This window comes from Parasteatoda tepidariorum, chromosome 7 (genome assembly GCF_043381705.1).
Source record: "Parasteatoda tepidariorum isolate YZ-2023 chromosome 7, CAS_Ptep_4.0, whole genome shotgun sequence".
Lineage (NCBI taxonomy): Eukaryota > Metazoa > Arthropoda > Arachnida > Araneae > Theridiidae > Parasteatoda > Parasteatoda tepidariorum.
In genome coordinates, this window is record NC_092210.1 from 12,766,018 (window position 1) to 12,779,207 (window position 13,190).

The 13,190-nt window shown below is 33.2% G+C and overlaps 1 long non-coding RNA gene and 1 pseudogene across 3 annotated transcripts in view; both read left to right on the forward strand.

Annotated features, from left to right (window-relative positions):
- Positions 1-634: 634 nt before the first annotated feature.
- LOC107445471 (glutathione S-transferase Mu 6-like) lies at positions 635-1,499 on the forward strand (annotated as a pseudogene).
- Positions 1,500-8,445: 6,946 nt separating this feature from the next.
- Positions 8,446-13,190, forward strand: part of LOC107445494 (uncharacterized) — an 81,204-nt gene continuing 76,459 nt past the window's right edge. For all 3 annotated transcript variants that reach the window (XR_006225182.2, XR_001584267.3, XR_006225183.2), the window contains exon 1: positions 8,446-8,676. This is a non-coding gene — a long non-coding RNA (uncharacterized lncRNA). The remainder of the gene's footprint in view (positions 8,677-13,190) is intronic.

Sequence of the window (13,190 nt, forward strand, 5' to 3'; positions counted from 1 at the left end):
TTGCAGTTTAGTAGTCCAGGCGTTGTGACATCTTTCGTATTTCCCCCATTGCGCAGTTAATGTTCGTTTCGTCGGACTACTAATTGACCGAAGTTTTCTTTCTTTTTAGAGGTGTTGAGTATATATGCCGAAGTATTAAGTTTCGTTCCTTACATCATGCGTTAAGGAGCTTTAAACACCTCTTATTATTTTATGTGCACTCTGTATTTTAGAAATGTTTGATAGCTTTTTTAAAAGAAAAATTGGAGTTAATTTTGTTAATGTTTCATTTTTTTCAACTTACAGTTAACGTTTAAATTCAAAATCAGTAAAAAAAACTCGTTAAAAATAAGTTTTAACATCATCGGGAGAAAATATCAAAAATGTGAGGAAAAATATTTCAGTCCAATTTCCTTCTTTGCAAATATCGTGTCCCTCTAATCAGTTGTTTTCCCTCACTATTTTATCCCTTTTCTAGATTTTGAGCCATCAAACTATTGAATAAATCATACGTTAAGATACAATCAAACAATCATTTCATCTTCCTGAATTACTACAAGGACATTAAAAGGAAGTAGATGATATTGCCTCTACGCTATTTTCCCTTACGCTTAAGCTCTCAGTTTTAAAAGATATTTATTATCTTCTCTTCCAAATGAGTGATATCAAACCAGGCTATTGGTCTTTCCGTGGTCTTGGAGAGCCCATAAGATGCTTATTACACTATAAAAATGTAATATTTGAAGACAAGAGGTACCATGATATGGGAACATGGGAACGGTACCTGGGAAGAAGAAAAATTTACCTTAGACTTGGATTTTTTAAATTTGCCGTACTACTTGGATGATAAAATCAAACTCAAGCAGAGTACAGCTATTTTGAGGTACTTGGCTCAAAAATATGATTTGAATGGAGAAACCGAGGAAGAGAAATTACGTATTTCGTTGATTGAACAGCAAATAAAGGATCTTGGCATTTTATTCTTTCAAAGCGCTGGACTTTCGGATTCTGATGAAGCAAAAAAGTACTCTTTGAAAGTGGCCCGAGATTCTCTAAGATTGTACTCAAAATTTCTTAGAGACAGAAATTTCTTTGGAGGAAGCAATATTTCTCATGTAGATTTTATGATCTACAATAAGTTTGATTTTCATGTGCTGTTTTCAAGGACGATTTTGGATGATTTTCCAAATTTGAAAACTTATATCAAAATATTCAGGAGTTTGCCTGAACTTCAGGAATATTTAAATTCGACATTCTATATAAGGCGGCCTATTGTTGGAATACCAGGGGTTTGTGCTTGTGGAAGTAGTGGTTATATGCCGTAAGTGATGTAGTAAAAATTTTATGTTGAACTAAGATAGCTGTTTGCGAAATATCTGAAATGCTCATTTATAGATTTATGTTGATTACTGTTACAATAAAATAGTATTAAAATATTTTACACTTAAAAATAGCGATGTTTAAATTTATTCTTTTCTTTAAAGTTAGAATCTTGTTTTCTGTTTTAACTGAAAATTTGACATAGCTAAGCATAATTTTTTTAATAGATTCTAATAAAAATTTGGAAGCTGATGTAAAACTTATTACATATTTTTTGTTATCAACAGTTATATAAATATATTTAAAAATATTTAGAGTACATAAGTAAATAAAAATATATGCAGGTTATTTGAAATCTTTTCTTTTTGCACTTAAAGATAAGTTAAATTTACAGAGATATATTTGAATATTTTATTTGCACTTAATAAGTTATATATAGAGGCATGCTGAAATATTTTCATTTTGTACCTAGAAATAATTAAAAATGTACCGAGATATACTAAAATACTTGCCATTTGTATGTATAAAAGTTATCATATATAGTAACTTATACCTAGGATTTCTTTTTGAAACAAGGAAAGTGCTAAGCGCTTTATGTTGCTAAAGCAAATTTACAGTTGGTAATAGGCAATAGTGTGATTTCTAGGAATTTACGGAGACTTAAAGGTTCTCTTAAGAGAGAAGAATAATACTTCTTTTTTATTCATTGTTAATTAAAGGGAATTATGCCAGCGCAATTTACTTAATTATTAGGAAACTAATTTAATATTTTTAAATATCTTTTGTTTCATTTTATTCATTAAAATGTGCATTAATAATTCTAGTAACCAAATTTTACATTTTAAATACGTAAGTACCAAATTTTCTATGGAAGTACCAATAATTCTAGTACCAAATTTTACATTCTCAAAACTTTTTCAAAGTTTGAAATTTTCTAAAATTTAAGTTTTAAATGTACTTAAGATTTAAAATTGATTAATTTGGTTTAATAGAAATACACTTTAATGTATAAAATTAAATAAATATATTAATTAGTTACTGGGTTATTTCTCCTTAGGAAAGATATTCTGTTTTCTCCACGTTCACATAATGGAAATCGTATTCCTAGAGATGTAATTTAAAAAGTTGTATCAATAGCTCCAAGATATAAGAAAAACTTTAAAAGAAATACTGAACTGTTTTTTTTAAAAATAATACTTTTTTTTGCTTACTTAAAAAAGAGTATGACTCTTAAGAAACTTTTTTTTTGAAATTTATTATTCAGAAGATAAATAGAAGACATATTTCAAAATGCTGAGTTAGTTATCAAAGTTTTTCTCAGTAGCATCTATACATACAAGCTTGTTTTAAATATTAAAAAAAAAATGACACTATTTTTTTTGCTTTGCTTCAATCGAAATTTGAACAAAAAAAAGTTTCGATTTAGTCGTCAGTGCAATTTAAGCAATTTTGTCGCTCTTTTTTTTTCATTAATGAAAGAAGGTTTCATTTTTATAGTGATACAAACTTTTTATTTTTCTACTCGAATTTAATTTATTGTACTTTTTCCCCTTTTTTGAACTTAAATAGTTAGGAAAATATCCGAAAGGAATAAAATTAACAAGAAAAAAGTTTCGATTTTCAGTATGTTCTGATGAATACAATGCAAATTTGCATCGATTTTACATCTAAGATCTTTGCTAAGTTTCAAAGGTTTGTTATAGGTTAACTTATAATTAAACATTTGTAATGAAACTAATTGAATTTCAATGTGTTAAAATTATAATATTTCTTTAATCAAATCATCTCCGAGTGATACGGTATTTTAAGGAACAAATTGGTTTAAAAGCAAAAAGTTTTAGAAAACATATGCAACTGATTTAGTGTAGTAGTTATAGCAAAAGAAAGTTTTCTTGAACAATTAATAACTTGGGATAATTTTTATGAGAAACCTTGTTTTGCCATTGTAAACAATAGCTGAAGGCTAATATTTCTCACGTATACACGAAAACACTAATAACTTTTGAGCTATTCATTCTATTGACTCGTAAATTCATTCCATTCAGAAAAATACACAGGAAACAATGTCTCGTTTGTTTTGATAGATATTTTCGATGAGTAGATAGGTACAAGCAAACATTTGTTCTTTTCGTAAACAAATGCCTTATTTTATAAACGAAAAAACCCTTATTTTGTACAGCAACTTCTAAACTATTCATCCGATTTTCTCGTGATTGAACTCATTCTATTCAGTGCAACAAAAAAAAAAAAAAAAAAAAAAAAAAAAAAAAAAAAAAAAAAAAAAAAAAAANAAAAAAAAAAAAAAAAAAAAAAAAAAAGAAAAAAGAAATATCCGAAACAATGCTACTTAAAATTCTTTATTAAAACTCACCCCTATTTTCCTCTAAAAAGGAGAGTTTTGAAGAGAGTTTGGGAGTTTTCAGGTATCATTTATGAGAGCGTAACAAAGCTTTCCATCAAAAATTATTTTGGGTATAGTTTTTTCAAAATAAGAAAAAAATCTAACTTTACTCGACTAATAAGTTAAATTTATAATTAAAACTTTAGCATAAAATATATTTACTAATGTAACAATAAAATAAACTTCCTTATTTAGCTACAAATTCTTGGAAAACAGGCTCTGGAAGTAAATTAAGCATTAGTAACACATGAGATCCTCAATTTTCAATATATTGGACAACTTTTCTCAAAATTTTATCACTTATTGATAATATTTGAAGTTTTTTCCTATTTTATGCTTGCAATCTACGGAAATGTGTAATTGAGATGGTATGCGCTAAGAGTTGTTCAATAAATACAATTTCTATATACTCATAAGACCAATATGTTGAACAACATTTGTTGAAATTTTACCACTTATAAATAATGCTTGAAGATTTTTTTTCTACTTGTATGCAATCTACAGTACTGTGTCGTTGAGGTAGTATGGCTTGGTTTGAGCAGTTATATGAATTTTGTTTGATGATAATAATGGTGGTAACGGGTGGAAAAAAGGAATTTATTTATAATGCACGACGGTCATTTTTCCCGAAAACTTGCTTAATTCCCCACGTTCTTCTTGCTAATTCCACTGGTTAGTTTGAAGTAAAACCTTTCTCAATTAAGCACTTCCATACTATTGTACTATAAGGCAAATAATCATCTCAATTCCTCTCTCTAAATAATTTTCCTCCCCCTATATATTTCCTCTTTTCTTCGCCGTTTCGGCTAATCTTACTTTTTCCTCCGGTAGCTCGTTACATCAAGCAGTTGAAATATAATGGCATGGGGAAGAGCAAGATTTTCCCAAAACATGGAAATAGTGGGACAAGATGTGGAAAATAGAGAAATAGTATACCCTTGACATATCTATTCTATTTACGAAGAGTTGTAAGGACAATGGTGACTTTAGTGTCGTTCTACGATTTCATGTGGTGAGTACGTTTACTATGGTTTAGACCAGGGTTTGAACCCTTCCTGATCAGAATGGATTTTCTCCAATCACGCCTTTAGTTAGGAATATACCCTAATCTAATGTTCGTAGCGCCTAAGAATATTNTGTCTTCGGATCATCCTCAGGGATGTTTCCCAGACCGTCGCCAATAGCCCATTGTGCAGCTCTAGTGCGACGTAAATGAACAAATCAATCAATCAATCAAACCATAATTCCCCCCTCTATGTATTTCCTCTTTTCTTTGCCGTTTCGGCTAATCTTACTTTTTCCTCCGATAGCTCATTTCATCAAGCAGTTGGAATATAATGGCACGAGGAAGAGCAAGATTTTCCCAAAACATGGAAATTGAGGGACAAGATGTGGAACATAGAGAAATCGTATACCCTTGACATATCTATTCTATTTACAAAGAGTTGTAAGGACAATGGTGACTTTAGTGTCGTTCTACGATTTCATGTGGTGAGTACGTTTACTATGGTTTAGACCAGGGTTTGGACCCTTCCTGATCAGAATGGATTTTCTCCAATCACGCCTTTAGTTAGGAATATACCCTAATCTAATGTTCGTAGCGCCTAAGAACATTAGATTAGAGTGGATTGCAAAAAAAGGCAGGAACTATTACACAGTTTGGGTGTGTGATGAGAAGATAGGACTGTTTGATATTTCCATTTCAACCATTTGCTCTCAGATCTATTGTTGCGGGCTAACTGGTCAGTATTGTTTTCTGATTATCACTAAGGATGAACTCCAAATCGTCGCAAATAGCCGATTACTTTAGATCAATTACGTAATAAACTCTAATATGATAAGCTTTTTTTTGAATCGTCAGTCATTTGTCTTATTAAAAGCACAGAGGATCTGAATGAAACACACAGTTCAAAATTTATTTATTTATTGGTACATACATGCAGGCCTGTGTGCTCAATTACATAAGTGCGGTTTAAAAGCCTTTGTCTAGTAGAAAGACGAAGAGTACAATTCAGAAAAACCCAGCACGAAGATACATTCAGAGTTACAGTGGGAATAGAATCCCCTGCCTCCATAGAACAGAATCTTTGGTGGGTGAAACCGCTTGTCCTGGGAGACATCTCTAATTATAAAAGAATTATCTATTAAGAAATTACGTAAATGAATAAATAAATAAGAAAACAGAGCCCTGAACTGTTGTTTCCCCAAAATCACGTAAAGAACTTGGAGTTTACAGACGAATAACACACAAATATTTAACTTTTATTTATTTATTCATTATTACATGTAGTTGGTAGCATTTACGCCACACTAGAGCTGCACAATGGGCTATTAGCGACTGTCATAAAAACGTCCCAAGGGATGATCCGAAGACATGCCATCACATTTTTGATCTTCTGCAGAGGGGATGGTATCCATACTTCGGTAGCCTGACGACCTGTGCGCGAAGTCGAACTCTTTTAACGAGTTTAACGAGGTTTAACGAGTTTAACGTCGTCAGTTTAACGAGGACCAATACCGCACATCTTCGGACCCTTTGCAGACTGATCCAAGTGGTTACCCACCCGAGCACTGACCGCATCCAGTGATGCTTGACTTCTTTGATCTACTGGGAACCGTGTCTTAACGATGAGTTCACTGCGGGACCTTATTACACATAGATATGTAGGCTTGTGTTCTCACATCAAAATACTGTTTTTAAGCCCTTGTCAAGTTGAAAAACGGTTGCACAAATTAGAGAGGGATATCACCAAGATACAACCAGGGTTACGGCTGGATTTGCACGCACTACCATCACGATACAGAGAGTTCGGCGGATGGCGAGAACACTCGGCTAGTGAGGATCTACAAATGCTTCCCTGAAATGGTGCTTACATCAAATATTGATTTGGTTAAATGTCGCACCAGAAATATAAGATTCATCCTTAATGCGGATCCGAAGACATTACTGGTGCATGCGTACAATATATAACCACAATTTAGATCCGAGTACGAAGGGTGGTAGCAGTGACACACATTCTCCGTACTACTCCCAATCATGCGTGACCTTTCTCGGCTCTTAAACTGATAAATATATTAACATTTTTTGCTTACTGTTGGTACAACTGATGATCCAAAATAGCAGGTGCTATCAGGTGTCGTAGGCAAAAGGATAAAGTCAATTTTGAACCGTCAATCTGTAAACCGGATCTAACCTATGTAATGTAACCTAATGTAAACCTATCAGACATACAGTTTATAGCACAGGAAATCGGACCTCAGTCATAACCGTAGTACATGAAACTTTAACACTGATGATGCACTGATTGGACGATCGAGTACAGTTATAAATTATATTTCAAGTTTAGCAAGGGGGTGGATTTTGATTTGTGACAGAAAGTTGTGGGTTCGTTCTCCCGATTACCTAAGGAGCCTTAAGAATCTGTAAGCTAATACCGTGTAAGCACTTTATTGAAGTACGACAGTTAACTGGCAACACGAGATGAGCTCTCAGTTACGTTGATTTCAGTTAAGTAGAATGCTCATTTCTTGATTGCTAAATAATATTTTTATTAATCTTAAAGTGACTAAACCTAAGATTGTCGACCGACTATTATTGCAGACGCCCTACTTCAGTGACTTCAGTACTGTTTTGCTTGTAAGTACTGAGTTTCAGAGTTTCATCAGTGGCTTCGGGACATGAACCTGTGACCTTCTCTGTCTTAGCCTGATGATTTAGCCTCTCGGTCACCTCAATTTGAAAATGACGATTGATTTTGTTGTTAAAGCACTGAATAGTAGGTAGGTACTATATTTACGTCTCACTAGAGCTGCACAATTTGCTAGTGGTGACGGTCTGGGAAGCATCCCTGAGGAAGATCCGAAGAAATGCCATCGCAATTTTGATCTTCTGCAGAGGGGATGGCTCCTCTAATTATGTAACCTAACGACCTGCGCGTGAAGTCGAGCTCTTTACGGTAGAACAGTTTAAGGAGGACCGATACCGCCCACCCACGGTCCATACGCAGGCTGATCAAAGTGGTTACCCACCCACAAACTGACTGCAACCAATGATGCTTGACTTCGGGTACTACTGGGAACCGTGTCTTTACGATCAATCAACTGCGGGACAACGCACTGAATGACCACAACAAATTGTATACACAGCAATGATCACAACCGTCGACCGACCTGTGTAGGGGTCAGGGAACTGGCCTTGCATCAGAAAGGTTCTGGGTTCGAATCCCGGGGGCAAGGCATGGATGTTCTTTCACTCTCTGTATTATCTGTCCTTACTGTGGAAGCAGCGTTGGCCCACCTAATATGGTGCTCCTGAAGGAGTGGTCAACAAATCTGCCCTTCAGATGCCTGTATGACCTAGGGCATTCTCCCGGAGGGCAATGGAAAAAAATGACCACAACATGATGGAATGTTGTTGTTGTTCATTTACGTCGCACTAGAGCAGCACAATGGGCTATTGGCGACGGTCTGGGAAACATCCTTGAGGATGATCCGAAGACATTCCATCACAATTTCGATCCTCTGCGGAGGGGATGGCTCCCCCGCTTCGGTAGCCCGACGACCAGCGCGCGAAGTCGAGCACTTTACGGTAGAACAGTTTAACGAGGACCAATACCGCACACCCTCGGTCGTCCCTACGCAGGCTGATCCAAGCGGTCACCCACCCGCACACTGCCCGCAGCCAGTGATGCTTGACTTCGGTGATCTGCTGGGAACCGTGTCTTAACGATCAGTCCACTGCGGGACCCTGATGGAATGTGAATCGTAGTTCTATTAAGTGGGAGTTACGATAATTGTGAATGATTAGTAAAATTCGTTGATTACTAAAAAAATATTATATGTTTAATACTGTGAAAAAAGTAATTGTATTCATGATGAAGTGCATATGTGAAAACAGTTATTAAGAGAACAACATTTGATGTTTTTATGAACTATGAAAATAATAATTCTCTCATCTGAGATTTTTATACAAAAGGGTAAGCTTCTTTTTAGTTTTAGTTTTATCGATTTCATTATTTTTTGATTTTCTTGTAGTGTAAGCCCTTGTTGAAATTTATGTTACATGGTTGCTTTACAAATTAGTTCCATTACTTGAAAGATTAAAAAAATTCAGTACACATATAAACAAACAATTATGATTCAAATTCATTAAAAATATTTTACGACCAATCTTTGAAGAAAATAGTTTTATTATCATACAGGATCAATGCATCATTACAAATCATGTTGGACTTTAAAATCTGAAAAAAAAAACTTCAATTCAAAAGTGAAACGCAACGGAACTGATTTTGTGTGTAATTATATGCCTAGCTTAATTTTTTATCTCTTAAAAATTATTCTGGGAGTGTTTAAGTGTTTTTTATAGTTTACTTCTTTTTATTAAGTTTATACAACAAGGAATAACTTTAAAGAATATGCCTTTTTCAAATATATTTTCGAATAAATTTAGATTTCATGAGCCTAAGGTGCACTAGTGATCCTTTTCTGCTTTCTTTTTCTTCTGCATACAAAACGGTAACTATAGACGGTTTTAATATATAAGACATTTAAATATCATTTTCAAGAAATTTTCATCAGCAGAATATGAGTAGAAAATATGTTACGGTCATAAAATCTAGTTCATTTTTTCAATCGAAATAGAAATTTTAATTTTTTACTTTATTCCCTTTTAATTTTCATAAACTAAACTTTGTAAGATCGCAAATGTATTATTTTTTTGAGTTTAATTTGCGAATGTAATAGCGAAAAAAATTTTTTTTAATGAAAAAGAGATATCAGCAAATAAATTTCAAATCTAAGTAACTTTCTATTAAATATATATTATATATATATTTAGTATATTTGAATACTTCTGATGAAAGAACAAATATAGCTTTATTTTTTTTCCAATAAAACTCCTTACAATTTTGAAAATGTTAAACTTTTTTTAAATTCGAAGCTACAGATGCTATTTTTTTCCGGATCCTGTAACAGGGATATATATAAATCTGGTGCAGGTGTGAGTGCTAAAAAGTATAGGATATGGCGAGAGAAAACGGATTTGTTTTTGCAAAAATCGAGCATTGCTAGCATAGTTCTTATACGTATTGCTGAAAAAGCAGAAAAAAGCTTCTCACGATTGCTCAGAATAAAATAAGAGAAAAGCAATATGGTTTAGAGTCTCGTAAGGGAATACTGAGAGAAACTTCTAGCGCTTAAATTCATATTTTTTGTGTCAATTTACTTTGCGTCAAAAAAATGTTGTGCAAGCATAATGATAAAGAAATATACATTAGTCATATTTTCGTTACCTGTTTAATTTGTATTTTGTATTTTATATATATATATATCCTATTTCAATAATATGTTTTAAGCTGAAATATAATCCAAATTTAATTATTAGAATTATTTCGCTCTTTATTTGCTTTAGAGTGAGAAAACTCGAAATGATTTCTAGATTTTTCTCTCTCTAGATATAAATTTTTCATTTTTCTTAGTGGATTTTTTACCTTTAAGTCTTTAAAACCAGCAATGCAAAAGTGTAATGCAGTATTATTTTATTAAGTTTTTCATTATAATAATTTGTTTCCAAGACTTTCAGGTATATCAAATTAAAATAGTACAAATACGAGGTGATGCCTTTTAACCTTCAATGAAATATTAAAATAATAAAAACAAGTTTAAATAATCGAAGAATAATGAGTACCAATAAAAAAAATCAGCTTCACGAGATAAAATAACTTTCTTATGAAAAGCAGTTTTGCGAAAATAATGAATATTTTACTTAATTATGTTTAATCTGATGAAAAATTGATAAAATAATATAAGAGATAGTAAACGTAATTATAAGCTCGTTAATATGATAATTAAATCATCTTCAACGCCCTTAAGCTACTAAGTTCAACAGAAAAGTCATAATGCTGAATAATGAATTAGACATCCTGTTTTAATTTTTTCTTAAGAAGTAAATAGTAGGAACAGAAACAAATAAAAGCAAATGCATAATTTTTCTTATTTAAATACTTTTAACACTGATAACAATTTAAAGGTATATTTTGAATGTAAAAGCTGCTTTTCTTAAAAATATATTTTAATATTTTTTTTTCATATTTCTGCAACAATTAGAGTTGGTAGCTTACGTTTACTAATAACGCATATATAAAGAGAATTAGATTTTATATATCTTAACCCAGCTCTTTTTAGGCGATCTGTTCACCCTTTAGGAAATCATTATCACGCTGCCTATCATTGATTTTGGTATTCATGCTCTTCGTTTTTGGGGCTCTCTTAAAATTCTCCACTAAATATATCTCCTATAATGGATTAAAAATGATAATTATAATTCTAATTTGCAATATAACTATTTTAATATTTTGGCAGCCTTTATGCAGCTAGTTTGTTCACCTTTACGAGTTTATAATTTCGTGGTTCGACATTAACTATGCAACATTCATTTTTGCACTTTCATTTAGCACTAATATTTAACTCCAAACCAGTATATTAATTTTGACTCTGTTTCAACAAAGATTCTAAAAACATACACTAAAAAAGGCAAATGCTCTTAAGGAGTCTTAACCTAAAAAAATTAATCTGAGTTTTTAGGTCGGGCAAACTTAAAAAACTGTCTGCAGATGAAATTTTTTTCAAAATTTACTATAGAGCCGTGGTGGCTCAGTATATAGAGCATTCGCCTTCGAATGAGGTGAACCGGGTTCGAATCCCAGCAATGGCTGGTCGATACGAATTCCGCACCCGGCTCACCCCGACCACAGTGCTGACGTAAAATATTTTCGGACGGATTATGGTAGACGGATCATGGGTTAGAGTCCCCTTACCATCAGGCTAACCGTGGGTCGTTTTCATGGTTTATCTCTCCATGTAACGCAAATGCGGGTTAGTTCCATCAAAAGCCCTCCATGAAGGCAAAATTTCCCCCAATACTTGATCCAGGAGTTCCTTTGACTTCCGGATTGGGTTCAAAATTACAAGGTTATGGAGTTGAATATTAGTAGTCGTAAACACAAAAATTGGTTCGAATGTTTAGCGTCGGTTTTAAAATAAAATAAAATTTACAGTATCAGATTTATAACTTGCGTCAGGCTTATAAATCACAATCATTGTTAAATTTAGTCATTTTGAACAAAATTTATTGATTATAAATTTTGGATATTTGGATTTTTATTTACTTGATAGTTTAGTTTCAATTATGATATAATTAGTCTGAAATATAAATTGATTTATAAACTGAAACATTAATTCTCATTAAAATTTAAGATTACTTTAGAATTTTTTTCAACGATCTAGGTTTTTATTTAATTAACTAACTTCTCACTTCTAACTTAAACGAACCTGACTTTAAATTACATCTAGTAAAATCAAGTTTGTATTTTGCTGTGATTGAAGTGCAAATATCTGATTGTTGTGATTTAAATCAGAATATAAATCAGCTTACTTCGATTCTGAAAGATTATTGGATGTAAAGACATTTGAATATTTTTTATAAACTAAAAAAACGATTTTTTAGGTAGGTAGGCAGATACTTTATTTACGTCGAAATAGAGTTGCGCAATGGGCTATTGGCGACCGTCTGGGAAACACACCTGAGATAATCCGAAGACATGCAACCGCAATTTTGATTCTGTTCAGAGGGGATGGCTCCCTTGCTCTGGTTTACCGACAACCTGCTCCGGAAATCAATCACTTTATGGTAGAACAGTTTAACGGGCACCGATACCGAACACTCTGGATCCCAACGCAGGCTGATCAAAGTTGCCACCCATCCGCTTACTGACCGCAGCCAGTGATGCTTTAATGTTAACTCTAGAGCCGCGATGGTTCAGGGGATAGAGCGTTCGCCTTTCAATGCGGCGAACCGGGTTCGAATCCCAGTCGATACGAATTCCACATCCGGTTTGCACCGCCCACATTGCTGAGGTGAAATATCCTCAGTGGTAGATGGATCATGGGTTAGTCCCCTTGCTGTCATTCCTCTCGTATTATCAGATAGAATACTTTATCCGCCTTAAAAATATGCAAAAATCAAATGGCAGTCGATATGATTAAAGTGCATCAAAAACAGGCTCTCATTTTTCAAGACTTGACAGACTTGGATGCAACGAAAAAAAGTGATTTGTAAAAATTTAAAGTTTCCGCCGAAAAAGGAAAAAATAAGGGGAAGGAACAAAACTAGAAAAGCCTTAAAAACCAAGCTAGAGAAAAGAGGAAAAACAGATTTAAAAAAAGAAAATCACAGTGGCCAAAAGGCAAATCAGGGTAAAATGCATCTCCATGCGTAAGGAAGGTGGTGAGGAACTAATGTCGTGACGGATTCAAATGAATAAAACAAGATTACAGAGTGTCAAGATGAGGTGAGGTGGCGGGGGTGCACGTAGCTGTTAAATTTAGGTCGAGCATTAAAAACGCGTATTTTTTTCTATGTGTTTTCTTAAACACGTGCTTTGAACTGTGTTCATTTTCTGAAGCATGAATTTTGTGACATTCCAGTGAATAA